This window comes from Onychostoma macrolepis, chromosome 14, assembly GCF_012432095.1.
Source record: "Onychostoma macrolepis isolate SWU-2019 chromosome 14, ASM1243209v1, whole genome shotgun sequence".
Lineage (NCBI taxonomy): Eukaryota > Metazoa > Chordata > Actinopteri > Cypriniformes > Cyprinidae > Onychostoma > Onychostoma macrolepis.
Window position 1 is genome coordinate 14,896,524 of NC_081168.1, and position 20,963 is coordinate 14,917,486.

General features: G+C 38.1%; 1 protein-coding gene across 3 annotated transcripts in view; it reads left to right on the plus strand.

Annotated features, from left to right (window-relative positions):
* lingo2 (leucine rich repeat and Ig domain containing 2) overlaps positions 1 to 20,963 on the plus strand; it is a 319,995-nt gene that overhangs the window by 54,327 nt on the left and 244,705 nt on the right. For 2 of the 3 annotated variants that reach the window (XM_058798130.1, XM_058798128.1), the window contains exon 1: positions 4,048 to 4,771. The gene's annotated coding sequence lies outside the window, so the exon portion shown is untranslated. Of the gene's footprint in view, positions 1 to 4,047; positions 4,772 to 20,963 lie in introns of those variants that run through there. The other variant, XM_058798129.1, reaches the window with a different exon arrangement.

Genomic DNA, 20,963 nt, shown 5'->3' on the forward strand with positions numbered 1-20,963 from the left:
TTAGGGACCCACAGGTAACTCTGCATACTGCACTGAAGAGCGTGACTAGATCCTTGGTAAATAGTGGCACCTGGAAAATGGGATTCTGTACTGGTCGTGCTATGGTATCCGGCAGAAAGCTTAGCCTTGCTTATCTGCAGGTTGCACTGCATACGCAGATCACACAGTATGAGTTACACAATCTACTCTCCTCACCTCACTCGCTCCTCTTACAACTAGCACAGTGCGTGGAACAAGGTAGGGACCCAGCTTTTTGATTATTTTGATTAAAAAATGTGGCTTATATATGAAGGTATAAGTTATGAAGAGCACATTTATTGTCACGGAAAGTGCAAGCATGTTTCAGCCAGGTTTTAATTATTAGAGGAATAAACTTTGGAAATTCTGCTTTGCCATCACAGGAATAATTTGACATATTTTGCATTTTACATATTAAATCAAATAAATGCAATGAGCATTATTGAGCAAAATTTTTTGTCAAAAAAAAAAAACATCCTTTGAATGGTAGTGTATGCTTTTTAGAGCTTTGTGGTAAAAGTAAAGAGCTAAATAAAGAAAAGAAAATGGTTAGTAAATGGTGAAACAACCATTTTTGTGTGAACTATTCCTTTAGTATTCAGTTAATAACTTTTCAAAAGGAGTCGTCACTTTTTGGCAGATTGCTTTGATATCACTTTTTATCTAAAGTAATTTATTAGCCATTCTGCATCTTGCTGCTGGCCACCAGATCCTCTCAATCAAAGTCATTTGTGAATGGATGCTTGATGGCTTGGCACAGTTTCTTTTTGAGGTTTTCTCTCCTATTCAGCATTGATTAGAAATATTAAACACTATTGCTGCTTGCCCTTGTTGGAATGATTTTTTCTCTGTCTAAAAAATTAGATTGGAAGGCTAAAACAAGTATTAAGATGTGGATCAGGCCAAATTTGTCTTCTCCTCAATTATCAACACCACAGGAGGGGGGAAATCAGGCCTTTACTATTCTTCTGTTAGAGAACTGAAGTCCTATTGATTTTATTGTGAAGACCGTCAATACTGAATAGTTTAGCAATTCATTATCAGTTCATGCTGTAACTGTAATGTAACAATGTTACACCACATTCAATGTTATTCTCATTTTGACTCCATGCTGAGAGTATGTCCACAGTGACAAACTCTCTTTTAATGATTGAGCTTAAGAACATATTGTGCCTCATTCTCAAACACTGTGTGCTAGACTGAATAATGTAAGCATTGCTTTGATTTTTTTAGAATAAATTAGAATGGTTACAGTCAGTTGTATTTGTTGTTATGACCTTGATGTAAAACATCATGACTAACCAGCAGAAAAGATGACTAAAACATCTAAACCATAATCATATATCTGGCAATGGCATTTGTTAAATCTTAGTGCTGTGTCATTGTGGGGATAGATAGATTTCTGATGAGTTATTAATGCCTGGTGCCAGATGGCCAATAATTAAAACGGTGAACTTGGAGGCTTTTGGTAATTAGGTGCATTTTCTCGTAGGGCATGAAGAGTTTCGATACAAATCAAAACACTATGTTGAAATCTTTACAGTTTTTGACCCTTGTTCATTTTTAGAAATAACATGCTAGTAGTCACATTAAGTGTATTTTTGCTTGCTCTTACTATCTCTAATTTACTTTATGTTCATGTAAGTAGACAGAAGTACACAAACATCACTGCTATATTATCATTTAAAAATATGCCTTCATATACAGTATAGGACATTTCATATTGTTTTTTCACCTGCAAATATGTGAGTTTCTGCAAAAGCACAACAGATGGAGTCACAATTTTGTATGTCCTTTTATGCCATAAAATGTGCAAAGTGACATTGGTAAAATTGATTGTGTTTCAATATTTAATGTATCTGAATATATGAATGAGTTTCTACACCTTAGTACTGTTCATGTGGTTGTCTCTTATGCAAACTACTCCAGTTTTCTAGTTCTGAAAGGTGCCGGTTGATTAAAGTTGCATGATAACCTAAATTTATAGTAAAATGTTTCTTAAAAGTGCTAGTGCTAGTTTCTCAACAGAGTTGCTACATCTTTTGGTCACAGATTCAAGGATTGGCGATTAAATAATATTCATATTATGGCTTTCCTCTTTTTTTTATAAAAAGAAACATTTTGTTGGTGATGCTTTACAATACGGTTTGTATGCATTTGGTATTTATTATTATTATTATTTGTTAAATAATACATAATATAATATAATATTAAAATGTAAACACAGTTGATTAATATTATTACAATTTTAATATATTTCAATGTACTGTAATTTGTTTCTATGATGACAAAGCTGTAGGTTCAGCAAAGGTTCAGCAGCCATATTCCTGTCTTTAGTGTCATATGACCCTTCAGAAATATGTTGATTTGGTTCTCATAAAACATTTCTTATTAGTCAAGATTTTTTGAAAAGAAAGCTCAAAACAACAGCATTTATTTGAAATGAATATATTTTGTTACATTCTAAATGTATTTACTGTTACTTTTTTTCCATTTTAATGTGCCCTTGCTGAATAGTGTAACCCAGTTTTAATAAATACTAATTATGTCTAATGTTAACAAATTAAAGTTTTATATTTGTCAACATAATGACTGTTTTGAGACAGGTTTCCTGAGCTCGTTCACATCAGCCGGCGTGCGACGTGTCTTCTTCTTCTTGCTTTACAGCGGATCGCAGACTTACAAGTGCATTACCGCCACCTATCTCTCAAATGGACCATTGACACTCCTAATTGAGAATTGTCAATGGTCCATTTGACAGATAGGTGGCGGTAATGCACTTATAATTCTGCGATCCGCCATAGAGCATAACGCAAGAAGAAGAAGAAGACGCGTCACGCGCCGGCTGATGTGAACGCTCTCAGGAAACCTGTCTCAAACAGTCATTATTTTGACAAATATATGTTGACACAGAAATTACACGTATGATTTAAGCATATACAGTATGTATTACAAAAAAAAATTTATTTGTTAAAAAATTATATAAATACTGTGCAGTTTCTTGCACAGACCGATCGTTTCGTGTCTTTAGACCTCAATGCATTGTAAGTAGTCGCAGGGTTTAATTAGTTTTTTTCTGTGTATGTTTTTTTGACTCTCAAAGCCGTGAACCCCATTGACTGCCATTGAATGACTGACAGTCTACAACGGTTTGAGTTAAAAATCTTCGTTTGTGTTCTACTGAAGAAACAAAGTCACCTACATCTTGGATGCCCTGTGGGTAAGCAGATAAACATCAAATTTTCATTTTTGGGTGAACTATCCCCTTAACATTGAAAAATTTCATCATTAATGCAAACACTTGTACAACCATGCAGCTAATCAGAAATATAAGCTACCCACACCTCAAAATGTCAATGTCTGCAGAATTGTTCATTAAAAGTAGTTCCAAACAACTTAGTAAGCCAGATATGTCACCTTCGTTTATTTTGTTTGCTTGTGTGTGTCCCAGTTAGGCCCAGATACAGCAAGACTCTTCCGCTTCATACCATTGTTCAGGCCAATCCTCTTTTTGTTTTTTATTAGTTCTGCCACTGCCTCTCATTCACTAGCCCCCCGGAGGCTTTTCTCCCTGCATATGTGTGTCGAGGCGATAAGGGAATTGGCAATTTTGTTTATGCCGCTAATTATATGATTCCACGGTTGCTGTACGATGCGTATTGTCCTTGCTTCCTGGTAGCGCTCTGATCTGCTTGCTTCATCTGCTTCTATTTTCATCTACCTCCTCAATCACTCTTGACAGTTGGCCAACACTGAATGGTGACCCTTCCGACGGTACCGGTACAGTTTTCTCCTTGGAGGGGTGGATGGTGTGCTTGCTCAGGAGACAGGAACAGCTGTGAAGAGCATGGTTTCCCTTCATTATCATTCATTCATTTTTTACATTATTTGTACGTTCTCCATCGCATATGGAGCCGCATGTTATTCCTGCTTAAGGAAAGTAGGAAGCGATCCTTTATCCTTGACATAACTCCGAACACAAATGCAGTAATTGTCAGACTCTTATGTAGCGAGAGAGTGAGAAAGAGGGAGGGAGAGATGGATGGATGGAGGGGGTGGAAAGAACTGTGAGAGGGAGGGCAAGCATGTGTGTGCATATGTGCGAGCGTGTGAGAGAGAGAAAGAGAGCGAGCACAATGTTCAATACTCCGAGCATCTAGACATTGTGCCGGGTGGGATAAGAGACAATTAAATCCACGATCCAGAAAAAAATAACTGACACACGGATTAAACACTAAAGGTTTGTGCTCCTTTTCAGCCTCGATGTGGAGTGCGGATTGTGCATGCAAGTCTGAAAGTTCTCCGGGATGCGAGCTCTTGTGGAGGATGAGCTAAGCGGAGCAGTGCACGGCGGGATTCTTCGAGGTTGGAGCGCAGCTGCTGCCTTCAACCACTGACGGGAGGACCTTGCGCACGAGGAGGAGATCTGCCTCCGTTTCTCTCTCTCTCTCTCTCTTTTTCCTTTCTCAGTCTCACAGAGACAGGCAGCATCCCTCAGCCCCGGCATTGAAAACAGAAGACGTTGAAAGGAAAAAAAAAAGAAAGAAGAATAACACAGAAGAAAAGGACAGGATTATAAAAGCAGGGAGTAATCAAGGGAAATCTGAAGCAAGGACAAAAAGAGTTGAAAATAGATTTGCATCTCAGGCTCTTGTGTTTGTTGTTTTGCGGGGCTAAACTGAAGAGATTTGGGTCGCGCATTGCTTTGCTTCAGCCAGCCTGTGGAGTATAGGATCACAAATAGCATTTTAAGGTAAGATGTTAGTCAAGTTCGATGTCTTGCATGCGACCAAGTGCAATTCAGGTTTGACAGAGCTGAGATTAGTCTACCGCAACGACTGCTGAAAAGAAAAAGGGGGGGGAGATGTAAGTCAGAGTTGTGTTTGTGAACTATTTACATAAATTGTTCTGTATAATTAAAGTTGAAAGCTCCGTGAATGGATTGCATTTTATTCAGTGCTTAGGTCTGGCATTAGAATTGTGATTTATTCCTTCGCACCATGTCGGATATTACTGGGATGTTGGGGGACAAAGGGGATAATTACAGTGCGAGATGGTCCTCATTTTGACAGGATCCCTCATTTGTTGGAAATAAAGGTGAGAGGTTTGGAGGAGGGGGTTTGCAGGGGTTTAACACCAGCTATATGTAATTTCGATGAGGAATATTTAAATCTACACCTTAAGATGCTCTCGCAAGTTTTAGAGTTGGCAGTCGACCGATTGTTGTCAGTTTTTTCTTTTCCTTGCACCCGACGTAATTACTTCTGCTGCCACTTCACCCATGAGTTCAGCCGCGGTACCTTCGCATGAAGCAATTTAGTGGCCGTCTTGTGACCACGTTTGAGAAAGGAGGGGTGTGAAAATGCAAACAGAGATTGAAGGCACGATGGAGGGGGTTTGACAGCCTCATATCTGTGCTGCTGCTTCACGCAACTGAGGCCAGATGGAGAGGGGACAGAATATTAATTTATTTTTTTTATTATTTATTTATTTCCAGACTGAAGGACAGCCATTCAGGTTTGGGCGTGAATGTCCCACAGCTCCGTTGAGGAGCATGTGAGCGCTCCCCTGACGGTAGTGGACAAGTGGCCCCCTCCTTTGTAGGAGGGACTGAAATATTCATGATTGCATGCACATCCTGTCTGCCCTGAAATATTTAAAATAATTGAATAATAAATAACCCTGGCTGTTGAAACTGGCCCCTCTGTTATCATGTCCATATTGATGATTCTCTCCACTCGTGTCACCGGTTCGCCCGTGACTTAGCCTGCAGATAAAAACCGATTAGGCGGTCTGTTAATGTTAGGAGTTTACCTAGGAAGTATCTGAATGTGACAGAACGATTTTCATTATGTGTCCGTGTGAATATTGGAGGAGAGAAAGACAGAGATTTTCAGAATGCTTTGGAAATGTGATGAATGAGCTGTCTTGTTAGTAATACATTGCTGAATTCAATCGGATTGAGAGAGAAAAAGAAAAGCAGGCGGATGTAGAAAGCGAGAGTGTGATGATGATGTCTATGTGTTTTATATCTTTGATGTTTTATTGAGCGCTAACTGGGCAGAGTCACGCAGTCCTTGGGTATGCTGGTTTGTGTTTGAAGAGGGAGCTCTGAATTTGAGACTGCTGCTTGATTTGCAGTTGCATTTCTTGTACACTCAATCTTTGACATGTAGAGTCTAGATTGGAATGTATAAAATCAACTTTTCCATATATAGCAGATTTTCCAAGTTGTCATTCAAACAATCATTAAAGGGTTACTCTACCCCAAAATGAAAATTTTGTCATTAATCACTTACCCCCATGTCGTTCCAAACCCGTAAAAGCTTTTTAAAAAAGTCTTTGGAACACAATTTAAGATATTTTGGATGAAAAGCGGGAGGCTTGTAACTGTCCGATTGACTGCCAAATAATTACCACTGTCAAGGCCCAGAAAAATATGAAAGACATCGTCAAAATAGTCCATCTTCACCGTAGCGCCATTTTGGAGAATATCCGCTGGACGCAAACTGCGTACGCTGTTCTGTGTCAGCTGCACCACACGGATACATCTTCTATGTTTATGTATGCTTTTATTTGAATGAAAACAGCATATCTGTGTGGTGCAGCTGACACAGAACAGCATACGCAGTTTGCATCCAGCGGATACTCTCCGAAATGGCGCTACGCTGACGCGGAGGAGATTAATTGTTGAATAAAGTCGTTATTTTTTTTGTTTGTGTGTGTGTTAAAGTGTTCGCGTACCTTCATAATGTTATGACTGAATCACTGATGGCAGATGGACTATTTTTACAATGTCTTTCATACTTTTCTAGGCCTTGACAGTGTCATTTACTTGGCAGTCAATGGGACAGTCACAAGCCTCCCGCTTTTCATCCAAAATATCTTAAATTGTGTTCCGAAGACGAACGAAGCTTTTACAGGTTTGGAATGACATGGGGGTAAGTGATTAATGACAAAATTTTCATTTTGGGGTGGAGTAACCCTTTAAATGTGATGCTTCAAAACACACAGTACAATGAATATATAAATGGGGTAATTGCTATGCGACAGCAGTAGCGTAGTCTGCCTGCCTGCTGTTATGAAACAGGCCTTCGAGGGTCTTGGATGGAAATGAGAATGCACCGGCAGATGTAGTCACAGAAAAAGCCATTCGCTGCATTGCCAGGATCATTTGTTCCCAGTCTAGCCAGATGCATCAACACACGTGGCATCTGAGGAGGTTTGCCACTGCATGAAGCTGAAGCTCAGCCATGCCTGAAGGTGTTCTCATGGCCATCTCGATAACTTTGTATGTTAAATGTGTTGTTTGATGGTGGAAATGATGGGGTCATGGGATAACAGATGTCCTCTGAACCTGATTGTAGGAGGCAAGGTCACTGCACAGCACTCTGAACATACAAACATGCTTTGATCGTGAACTTGATTGATTTTCTTTCAAATATCATTTCAAGTCAAAGGTATGCTGCTTCACTCTGGAATTACACGGACTAATGAAAAGGTATTTATTTTCAGTGTACTCATAAACAAGCTTTTACACTGACAACCATTACAAACATAATGTCTCAGTTGCACTCCTGCAAGACCAGAAACACTTGATTTACACACACACAACTGAAAAAAAACAAACAAAAAATAAAACAGCTATAGTAAATCCAGCCTTAGGTGGTTTGCTGGTCTTATCCAGTTTAAGCAGGTTTAACTGGTGTTCTAGCCTTGCCAAGATGGTATTAGCTGGTTTAGCCAGTATGACTAGCTGTCAAATGCCCAAAACCCTGTAAAACCATCAAAACAGACCATCTTAGCTGGCTTAATGTAATTTTGGCAGGGTGGACAACACATTGTGAGTGTGCATTCTTGTTATGCATGCTTACCGTGCAATCTTGTTATTTTTGGGATAAAAATGTTAGATCAAAGTTGCTATTATTCAGACGAAGTTTCATGAATATGACTTTATTTTTACAATACCGTTTGGCAGATGTTTTTATTCAGAGCAGCTTACAGTATAATGTGTGTCAATTTTATTAGTTCCCTAGAAATCAAACTTGAGACCTTGGCCTCTACTAATTAAACCAAGCGATTATAAACCAATTATAAATGATTCTCCAATGATAAAATGTGTACTGTACCTTAGTAGTTTAGGTTATGGTAGAGTTTGTGTAGCTAGATGCGTTTATTTTTGCATTTTCTAAAGTGTTGTTTTGGGCTGAAGTTCATCGCTTTGTACTTGAAACTGCTGCATTCCCTTTTTACTTTAAGTTGTCAACATTTGAAGTGGATCAAAAAAGTTCAACAAAGTTGTCCTGAGGCAAGAACTGGTATTGTTTTTGTTTTAGGACAACTTTGATGAAAGGTTTTCATCCACTTCAAATGTTGACTAGTGTGTGTGTGTGTGTGTGTGTGTGTGTGTGTGTATATATATATATATGTATGTAATGTGTTCTCCCGTCCTTTGGGGGGAGCTGTGTGTTGTTTCTCATTAGGGGAGTGAGCCCTCCTTTTCACCCACAGTTCTATTTCCTTTGTGAAAGGTAAGGAGGGTTATCATGTTGCTCCACTATATCCATTAAATTTATCCAATTATATTAGCCATCCATGTTAGTAGAAGAACTATATTGTTGATGAGAGGTTGATTAATGTGTATCAGACATTATTTTTGATAGATTGTTTTATATTTCTGATATTATTGCACGTTTCCTATGTTCCATGTGGCTGAGCATATTTTCATGTATATTATATTATGTTTAAGGTCTATTTGTGTATTTTATGGTCTAATTCTCCCTATTTTGATTACATCCAGCGTTTATCTTTGTCTGTCATATGCTGTAGTCTATCTTTCCTATGTTTTAGGGAGTTTGTGATCAATGAGCTTACTTATTTCCTGTTATAATAAGTTATGTATTGTAACTTTGAGGTTATTTGAAATGAACACAGTTCTATTTCCTTTGTGAAAGGCTGTCACCATTCTGTTCTGCTGTGCGAGTGACTGTGTGGAGAAAGGAGCCTAATGAAAGAAAGCTGCTCTGTTTGACTCAACGATTTTGGTGTCCTCCTCATTCACCCCTCACCTCAACACAACACAGAGACATTTGGGGGAGCACACCGACAAAGAGGGTTATATATATATATATATACACACACACACACACACACACACACACACACACACACACACACACACACACACTGTTTCCACAGGATGGGGCAACAAAAACATGTTATTTACGTCAAAGGTAGACCAAGGAGGTTAAATATCCAATCCTTCAGTAGTACAAGAGCTCTTGCTACCTGAAAGAGATGATTCAGCCTTTGACTGTGACTATATTTATAGCAAGTCCATTAAGAAATGAAGGAAAAAAATCAATGCTCATTGTTCTGTCAACATTTGTTTTCCGTATTTTTGAGACCATTTAGCGGAGTGACTCTTACCTTCTCACAAGCGAGCATGGATGACTCTGTCACAGGGCTTCAGATCATTAGTGCACATCAGGGTGATGTTATGTTGGCATGGCCACCACAAAAACAGTCATGCCTCCTCATTGCCGCCAGTCTAAATAACAGAAAAAAAGCTCTAAATTGGGCACTGGCCCCATCTGCCATCTTTCATAGCTTGTTGATTTGATCCCTAAGGCAAGTGTAGACCACTGAATGACCGGAGAGATGCATTGCACATAGACTAATTTTAGCACTCCTGCTCCTCTTTTGATTGTTACACTTACAGCCCTCTGTTTTCTATCAACATATTTATCAATGTATTCATATAACACATCTGGATGGTATATAGACAGATGGTAGCACTAATCCTCAAGGGTCCCTGAAGTCTGGTGGAAAACAAGCTGGCACTAGACACAGGACGTTAGTAAAGTTCTGCCAGATTTTGCAAACAAAGCATTTAAACATTAGATGATCTTCTTAATCAGGATTTCCATGACATACTGGATAAACAGTGGTGGAGCTTAATTAAATCTGTTCATTTCAGTACCTTTAACATTAGAGGTTCTGAACTAGTGAGTTGCAGGTTTTAGCTCATTAATTTAAAAAATATTAATTATTTTTTCCATTTACAATATTTTCTGTCACCATTGCTGTGGCAGTCATGACTGCCACAGCAATGGTGACAGAAAATATTGAAAATGGAAAAAATAATTAATCTTAATTTTAATGTATTAAGTAGACATGCATTTAAAAATATATTTAAATGCATGCATGAATTAAATGTATTCACGCATGCATTTTAATAACTTTCTTTTTTGAATGGGTATACATTTAGAATGGTTCGATTTCACATCCTGGTGTTTCAGAAGGATGGAAAACAAAAACTCATATTTTTAAACTGGGGAGTAACCTTTGAAACATTGCGTACGTTTTGATTTTCCATTTCATGACCCGTTTAATACATTGTAATATTTTGTTTTAAGGGTGTTACTTCTCTACATTAAACAATTTTGCTATGGTGTTGGGTCTCCTGTTGATGTCTAAGCTAAATTTGGCCTGAAGCAAAACATTAAGAACTGCCATTTTAAATCACACAGATGTACTGTGATGTATTTGTTTCTTAATGAGAAACCTCTCATGGATAAATTGTGCACTTCACTTCTCTTTCTTTTCCACATTTCTCAGTGTTAGACCTGTATTGCCTCATGCTGCATAATGAAGACCTTAAGAAGTCAAAGAGTCTCAATTAAATGACAGAGACAGAGTTTGCCAAGTCTTCCAGGATCTGTTCCAAACTGAAACATGTAGCCTGTAGCAATCCTAACTTAAGAGGACCTCTTCCATCATGTTTCAGCCCCATCCCTGTGATGTGCGGGGCGCTTGGGGGAACGGGTGGTGTGGTATGACAGGGCTCGATGGTTGTTACACAGCCTGAGAAGAGTGTAGTGAAGGGTAGAGGGCAATGTCAGCAGGTGCTCAGGGGAACAAATGAACCCCACTGGCTCTGGAGGGTTGGATTAGGACCGATAGTGGCTGACAATGACCCTGACACCCATGTCGCCTTTGTGGTCAGCCTTCCATGGAGCTGGTGGACACGGGCCACCTCAAGCTAAAGTGGTGCTAAGTTTTTGAGTCTGGGTTGACATCAAGCATTAGCCAGGGTCATATGGGTGATGTGATGGAGAAGAACGGAAGAATAAGAGTGTATTTTAGCTGTAAGGGAGGAGAGAAGGGGAGAGAATCTAAGAAGGACATCAGTCTGCCTCAGGTTCTTCTGTGAAGAGAGGCTTGTCGTCTGACCTTCACCTAAGGTCTTTTGCCTTTGGGATCATTCTGAAGCAATGTTTCAGAGTTTCTGTACTTTGTTAGGTGATACTAGGGTTATTAGGAAGGGAAGAAGAGGAAATGCAGGCATAATGCAGTTCTTCCTCCACCTTCCTTCCTTCCCCCCCACACACACACACTTTTAAAAAATCAAGTTTGAAATATGTCAATGGGTACAATTATTTGAGAATTTTAAAGCATACTATAAATGTTAAAGCTTATTTAAAAACACAAATTTTACTCTTCTATTAAAACACTGAAATTGTTCTCCATATTTTTATGAATATTTTGGAGTTAAGGCTTTGTTGTCTTGACAGCAAAGTTGTAAATTTGGATAGGTTTATACAATTTTGTGGTTATACAGTACTATTGAAATAGTGACTATTTTAATGTTTACAGATTGTTCCCATTCACTTTCATTGGGAGTAGCACTTCACTATAACCACATTTGTTTTTTCTTTGTCCAGAAAAGATGTTCCAGTGCATTGAACCTGGACTGTTCCCACAAACATACGCTGTGTGATTTAACATAGATCATTTCATGCTCTAAATATCTAAACATGTTTTCTCCAAGCAGATAATCAGAACATGTTTTGTTAATGCTATGCTGGATGGTAGGCGAGGGTGCAAATAGACACGGCTGTCTACCTTCACTGACTTGATAATTACATTTCTACCATACATTGATCCAGAGAGAGAGAGAGAGAGAGAGAGAGAGATTCTCATGGCAGATGCACATTCATGATGCTTGTAACAAGGGCCCAAAATGCAATTAGCTGAAAATGGACCATAAAGCAGCACCCCTCCATGCTTAGATGTAATATTGGCTAATATGCCTAAACTCATCCAATTAACCAATCCATAATGATGTTGTTTGCAATAGCAGATGCATTTCATTAATAGGGAAGTAATTATTGACACTAATCATTTGAAACAAATGATAGCAATTGAGACCTTGACACGGTCATTCTCCTGTTGGGCTGAAAGCATAGTAACATAGGCTTGTGAAATTGCAAAGCCGTATATCTTTTTTGCTCAAGCATGAATACGATACACATTCTACCAAATAATTGTAATAATAGCTTGTGGACTGATTATCCAGTATCTCTCAAATTAAATTAAATATTATATTTTGTGTACCGGTATATCTTATTTTTAAAATTAATATTATGAACACTCTTTTTGGCTTTTGTAGCTTTATTTTACAAAAAGGTTGTGGTAAAAAGAATAATTTAATGCATTATACAATACATATTTGCTATATGTAATTTTTAAATAAATTAGATAAACATCTGAAAATTAAAATGCAAGTTACATCTTAGTTTTGACATACTTTTTGATTAAATCAAGCTCACATTCAGTTTTGTTTACTAGTTTACTAGTAATTTTGCAACAAATACAGTACTGATATATAAAAAGACAATTGCTTCTCTGCACAACTCAACCACGTTTGATTACGAGTTTTATATATATATATATATATATATATATATATATATTATATATTTATATAAAATATTTACATTTATTTATTTATTTATAAATGTTATTATTTATTGAACAGTGACACTTCCAGTGACATTTTCTGCATTTATGTTTTGTGGATAATCTGTATCTGAACATGGAAATACTGTGTTGAACGAGCTGGGAGTATTACAATTTGTATTAGTAACTAAAGACATAATTAAATTTGCCAGAATATTTCATAAACAAACAAACAAGGGTCAAAGATGCATACCACTTTATGAATGGTGGGCGTTTTAATTCTGCAGAAATCAACCAAGCTTTTTGTGGTGCTGTGTGTGCAGATCCAGCGTGGGCTTGGTCAGTGGTTTTGTTTGTATCAGCTGTTCTAGAGTAGCTTGATGACCGTTCTCTCTCTTCACCTCCGCCTTCACTGATGTCAGTGAGTGTTTTATTTAGGTTATTGACTGGCTTGTTCTTCAGAGGCTAGAAAACTGCTGTATGTGTTCTATTAGGGCACAAGGCTCATCCATACAGTTAAAAATTTAAGCTGAGACATTGCATAGACTAATTGACTAGTCTGGGGATATTAAGTCTTACTCAGCAGAGAGGATTAAGGTAGGGTCACTAATATGGTTTATTGGTGCTAATACTGTACAGAAGTAGTGTATATACTGAACATGAAAATTGACATATCTGTGTTTTATTTGTTTGCTACCCCGTAAGAATAGTGTCTAGCTTTTTAAACTTAAAATTCAATTGAATCCTTTCAATCAACAAGTCATTCCCTTATCTATTCAGTTATGCACAGCACACAGTTCACGTAGGCACTTCAGAAGGCACACTCTACCAAGATATGTTTAACTAGGGACAAGAGGAGGTTGTGTTAAATTTGAAAAATGGCTTGTTGTTGAGAGAAATCTTTCCTGAGGGAGGTCGTGAAGATGTCACTCCATTCCAGCTCAAGCACTTCCTTCAGAAACACTTATGTTAATGTTTGCCAACCTTGGATTTGAGTGCATATTTGTTGTCATTCATACCAAGAGGTGTATCAGATCAAAAAATGCATGTTTCGGATGAATGGAGCAAAATTGACGGCTGGCAAACCCACATTAGTCCATACAGAACATACAAACTGCAGACATCGGTGGGATGCAACAGTGTACTGTATTATCAAAGTGCACTGGCTTTTTCATGATGGAGCATCCTTGCTGTGTTTTAACTTGCTGGCTTGGATTTACTCTGGATGTTAATACGCCGTTCGAGAGGCTTGGGAACGAAGCCACAGCATCTAAATGATGACCTTTACCTCGGCTCGAACAAGCAGTGCTCCCATTGTCAACATGTGTAATTTCTACCCTTGGATGCCAGCACAGCACGGAATTATAAATCAATGAGGCTGCATTACTGAGGATCCCCGGGCCCCTGGGTCTAGCTGAGGATAGAATACTAGGCGGTGGGGGTCGGACGGAAGAGGATGTGGGGGAATATGGCAGGGAGAGACTTCCTGGGGATGCCGCTGTTCTGTCCAGCTCACAAAGCTGTGGTCCGCCACTGGCAGGCGTCCAGAAGGGAGCTGAGGAAGAAAGAAGCTCTTATCGAACTCTTACAGAGAGAGAACGCATGTGTGTACGGGCATAAGTGTATGCGTGTGTATTTGCAATCTGCTAAATTTTAATAATATATCAGCTTCTTGTCCTCCAAACTAATTTTCCAGTCAGCCATAGTTGTATATTCTGTTAATCATTTTTTTTTTTTGCAACCAATAAATTGCTAGAACTGTATTTTATTATTTTATTATAGACGTTATACCAGTGACAGATTTTTTTGGAGGGCTCTTTAGAGCTTGAAATAGATTGATTTTTTTCTGCTGTTTACTGCCTTTCATATCACAGCTCAGGTGATTGGTTCCGAAAACCTGAGCAAAGATAGAAACTATCTACAAAGGCAGAGCCGCTGAGATAAATGGGGATGCAAATGGATGGGTTTTTCCAAGAATTATACTGTAGATCTCATGACAAACAGCAATGGCTATTAGAGAACCAAGAAATGTCCATCATATCATTCACTTATGATGATTGAAAGAATGAACACACTTCTATGTTTGTTGTCATCTTACACTGTTAGGACAAAAAAAAAGTGCAAATTCCTTCAAAGCTGCGCCTTTCTACCCATCTAATCCTAAAGAGTGCATATAGATATCTAAATGTTACTAATATGCACCTGTTTGTTGATGTATTGTGTTATACCCCTAACATATGTTTTTCTTGCACATTTCTTTTCATGAGAGTGTATATAAACACTTATGAAACATTCAGCCATGAATGAACAGGTGAACATACCAGGTGGTTGGATACTTTAAACTGCTGGACTTTAATGCATGTGGTGTTCAATCAAAGCTGCTGAAAGTATAAACTGGGGTGGTTGATTGCGATTTCACTTTTTTATTGTTAGTGTGTAATGATGCTGTTTGAGCATAAACACTATCTGCAAAGTTACGAAGCTGAAAGTTCAATGCAAATGGAGATATTGTCTTTTAAAATTCTGGCAGTTCAATGCCTACAAAAAACGGCTCGTAGGGACTACAACGAGTTACTTCCCAGGTCCATTACGTCACAAACACAGATAAACCCCGCCCCCAGGAACACGCAGCAAAGGGGCCGAGGCCAAGCTCTGCTGTTTTAGAGAAGATGAAGAGAAAACTAGGGGTGCACGTAAAAATCTATTCATATTTGAATCGTGATTCTGTTTTCTAACGATTCTAATGGATTCACAAGTTTCAAAATCAATGTTCTAAAACAGCGGTTCTTAATACTGTTCCTCGCGTCGCCTGCTCTGCACACGCTCTGCATCTCTCTCTCTCTCTCTCTCTCTCTCTCTCGCTCTCATTCAGATCATCAGCTCAGAAAATACACTTATTTTCACATAGCTATGAGAAGCGTTATACATGGACGTGTGTGCGGTTGTCGTACTGTATTAAAGCTTTAATCAGAATAAAACCGTATATTAAAATCTAACATAGTAGCATTTACAAATAACAGTGTATCTAAAAGTATGAGACAACAACAAACAAAAAAATTAGGCCTACCATTCAGAGCCGTGCTTGCACATGTTCTACATGATCCTCTTCACTAATATCATCTGTGCCTCAATCAGGCTCAAATTGATAAACAATATAGACGATGCCATTGTTTACAATACAACCGGAGCACATGCCGCTGAGCTGAGGGGCAGGACATTCAGACGCGCACTAGAGGTGGTTTAGCCAATCACAACACAAAGGACCAGCTAACCAATCTGAGCCTATCGCTTATTTCTGAGGGAGGGCCTTCATATAAGCAGGAAATGATCAGCACGTTTATCAGAGAAGGGACTCATATTACTAATCAAAAATTAAGTTTTGATATATTTACGGTAAGAAATTTACAAAATATCTTAATGGAACATGATCTTTACTTAATATCCTAATGATTTTTGGCATAATAGAAAAATTTATAATATTGACCCATTTTGTTCACTATTTCAACAAATATACTTGTGCTACGTATGACTGGTTTTGTGGTCCAGGGTCACAAATGAGAATATTGCTTATAGCCAGATTTATCTATTTTTTTCCCACTTTTAGTCAAATGATCTCCTGACAGATGTTACATATCCAGATATACTGTATTTAGAAAGACTTGAGGTGTAATCACATTTACTGTTGCTTGGCAAAAAAAAAAAAAAAAAAAAAAATCCTGCTGGCTAAATCCAGTCATTCAAATGGGAATATGTGTAATTGTGAGTTTCACGTGAACATGGACAAATTCCCCGTGCAGATATCGGTTTCACAGTGGTGAGGTGAATTTGCCACACTGACCAACAGAAAGTTGCTTGGTTTGAAAGTAACTTCTTTGTGAACAAGTTTCGCTAGTGTGGTCATACATTTAGCCCATATATCTACAGGGGTAATTATATGTACAGCTTCAGACTTAGACAAAAATGAGCCACAATCATGCTTGCACAAATTAACTTACATTCTCTCTTTGGGAGTGAAACTAGCTCAGCAGCTTACTGATTTATATTTGATATCCTCTTAAATAACCTCTTAGAAGTGTGATAATTATTGTTTTTTACCTTTTACATATCAGCTGTTTTCTGTAATTTTGATATGTTGTGTTGTCAGTCTTTTCTTCTTTTTCCCATTGCTTTTTACCCACCACCTTTTTACTACCTTTCCAACAGAACTGTTTTTGATTTTAACACCATTTAACCTCATGCACTTTTAAAAGGATATTTGTTACTCTGTAAAACAATTAGTTTGAATATTTCAAGTGCAAAGTCTAACTTGCCCTTGAATATTTATCTCGCCAACTGCAGCCAAATTCTGAGTCACCCTGACTCATACCGTCAGTTGCACATACTTACTGGCTGTGCTCCAGTACTGCAGACGCTGTGCAGAGCACGTTCCTTACTGTACCTGTAAGAACGGAGCTGAAAATATCCCAATCTCCCACCTGGGATCACAAAGTACATCAAGCTGCATTTGGCGGATGCTGGAATGCTCCTATACAGTTCCCGAAGGCACCTGTCACTGATTTATGTGACAATATGGTGCTATCAGTGCACAGTGAAATATGACTAAACAAAGTGAGGCCCCATCCATTACTCCCTGAGAGCATCCTGCATGCTGCATATTTGATATAAACATATTGTCTTTGAATAACGTGCATTCCTCAACAGGAATTATCATCAGCATTTCTCTAGAATATGAAGCGTACCTAAGTTCTGGCAGCCATATTCCCACTGAGACTCTGCTTGTCGGACGTTCTCGGCTCTGAAAACCTCTACCCACCAAAAAGAGACCATAAATTATTCATTTCTTCAATGTGCCCACCCTCAGATCAATGGGAACTCAAAAACCATCTACAAAGGCATTTGGCTTTAGGCCATATTTGATCACTTCCTAGCCGCACTCTCTCTCTCTCTCTCTTTTTGTCCCAGCCCAAGGAGACTTCATTATCTCCAACTGTTTGTATGCTATTGTTGAAAGAACAAGAGTGAGGCATTTGGAAAGTGGGGAAAGGGTGGAAAAATCTTTGATGAGACATGAATCTAGACAGATGTTGGTACAAGCTTGTTAGGAGGACAGGAGAGCGACAGAGGGAAATGGAAACAGAGAGAGAGAGAGAGAGAGATTCGGATTAAGTGTTCGTCTTCTCTGTGGGAGCTTGCCAGAAAGTCATGCATGACAATACGAGCAGCCTGCACCCTGATCATATTAGATGGGGCTTAAAAGATGCAGTGAAGTGATCAAGCCTTTGCTTTTCCACTGCTGCACTTGGCACATTGACTGGGGGCATCACATCTGTTATGACTTACCCAAGTAGGCTAGGAAGAACTGGGTAAATCTCACAAAAAAAGTCCAGGTCACACCCACCCCCTAAAATCAAAAGATATTTGAATATGCATGAAGAAAACTAAAGCCTATTTTTAACACCATTTAGATGTTTTTTGCATCGTGACATTATTTTCATGACAATTAAGCACATATTTTCCCTAAATCCTCATTACCAGTTCAATTTCAAAAATGTCCCCGGAGATGCCGCTGTTCTGTTTCATTTTGCTTATTGAATGCAAGAATGTGTCCTTTGTGAATGGCTCCTTGTAGAGAAAAATAATGTAGTTCAATGCAATGTTTTGAATTTTGCATAAATTAAATCTGCAGGCACAACAGATACTATCACATATATTTTGAATGTTTTTAAATTATTTATTGCATTTTATCCACAACAATAGAATGTGATTAGTAACAGTAGTAGTTTTTATTGTTGTTGTTGTTGTTTTTTATTATTATTTATTATCTGTTCTTCTTCTTCGTAATATGCGTTTAATTGTCATGAAAGCAAGGTCACAATGCAAAAAAAATATATAATGGTCCTAAAAATAGGATTCATTTCCTTAAAGTGAAACGTCATTTTGCATTTTTCTTTTAATTTGTGGTGAAATGTTAGCCGGAGATAATCTTGACATGTTTCGTGAGATTCACCCAAGTGTGAACTTTGATACTCTTTCTCCAGGCATAATTTATGCTTTTAACTTCTTAAAAGTCAGTTAGTCAGCATTCTCTGAAAGCCCAGAAGATTGTGTTTTGTATTCAGCTGCAGCGATTGAGATTGACTGTGAAATAAGAACTGTGCCGCCCTACACTGTTCCCGTGCGAGTGAAAAATGGGGAAATATATGTTTCAAAAGTCATTTTGGAAAACATGGTGCAGTTTGGCCATGGTACACTCAAGCTAACAGCAGGGCCATTCTTCGCAGGGAAAAGTGCAGATTTTTGTTCTCGCATGCAGGCCTGGGCTGCTTCCTCCTCATTCTTCGCAGCCCCAGATGGCCAGGGCAGACGCCCAAGACTCACCCAGGAAAAGAAGACTCATCCTCCTCTAACTCTGCTGCTTTTTTGGAAAGTGCCAAGCAGACCTTCTCTCATTTGGCAAAGTGAGGAGGTGCTGCTGATTGGCACGGCCAAGTCCAACTGTGACTGGAATTGATGGGTGTGGTTGAAGGGCAAGATGGTGCAGCTAAATTTAGATCAAAAGATCCTCTGTCACCACATGCGGCAAAAAGAGACGAGTCAGCTTGGTGTCGTTCTACAGAATTAGCATAATTAGACAATGGATCTGGCAGAATCCTCATAGAGGAGGTGAATATGTGTCATTATTTACTTTAATGCCTTCAGATTTGCATATACACTGCAGCGTTTTAAGGCATCACCATTTAAGGTTGTTTGCAAATGCCAATTAAAAACAGCATCAACATAGTGTATGTATTCAAATGAGACGTTTAAAAATGCCACTTATGAAGATTTTGCCAACAAAGTCTCAATGGCCTGGGTTGAGGCTTAGTGGTTGGCGCATATATTGAGCTGTGGTGCTTAAATGGTTGATGCAAGTCTGGCTCACATCATTTTCTGATCCTGTTTTTTTCCATTATTGCGTTTGTCTAATTCCTATATATATATATATATATATATATATATATATATATATATGAAGAGTTTATTTGCAAAAACAGATAAATCCATTTTTTTTTAAATCATGTTTTTTATTACGTTATCATGTTTTTATTGTGTTAATTAGCTGTTTTTTTAGTCATTTTTTAAACTAGGCAAAAAAAAAAAAAAAACAACAACTGCAGTTTCATTGAGTTTAATTGGAATGCACAGTTATCTGTTTTTGCAAATGAACTCTTCATATACTGTAGGTGCTGTAGGTAATCACAGCCATGGCGATATACAGCCATATCTCACGTCTACGAGTGTGATATTGCGTTTATACAACAGTTCAACGGCACGAGTGTGTAAATAATTTAGAAACAACAAGTATCTTTAAAAGCCCCCTTTTGTGCAGAATTACTTTCTTCCGCCACGGATTTAAATCTAAAGTTGACAGTTTAACAGCTGATCCCCAGTCTCCATTACTACCGTATTGACCCGAATATAAGATGACCCTGATTATAAAATGACCCCCATTTTTCCAAGTATATACCTGAGTGGGAGGGTAGGTTTAGGGTTGGGTTTAGGGCATATTAACAAGGCCCAACCCATTTGTTGCTGGTTCCGACCTCCATTTATACCTATCTCTCTCATTCTCCTAACGTTACTTACAATTAAGTTTGAATGTCCACTGATGAAAGCGGTATCTTTGTCGTAACGTCAATATCCTTTCATTGATTTCTGATGACAGCGCTCCTCAGTGCATTTGTTAGCTGCGTCAAGCTGTTGTTGTAAGTAAAGATATCTTCCGTTTAGAAAAGCGTTTATTTTTCAAAGTAAAAGTCTTTACTGCAGCGCTGACTATTATTGAGTATTGTTTTTAAATTATAGTGGATTTGGGCATCCGCCATGACACTAGATAGACAAAACATATGGCTAGAACAAGCGAAGTGATACAAAATTGTGAAAGGGATTCCCTGTAGCAATACCAGTATAATATCTCACGGTTCTCAACCAATCAGATTTGAGAACCAGAACAAACTGTTGTGTATTCACACTGAATAACTGAACATATAGAACTGAATAACAGAAACTAAAAAAACTATGTGTTAATCTGGCTGCTATGTGTGCTAATTATTCTATAAACTTTAGTTTTTTGTTTCTTTTATTTATTTCTTTTATTATTTTTGTTTTTCTCTCTCCTAGTTTTAAGAAGTATTCATGCAAAAGATTGAAGAATTATTTAT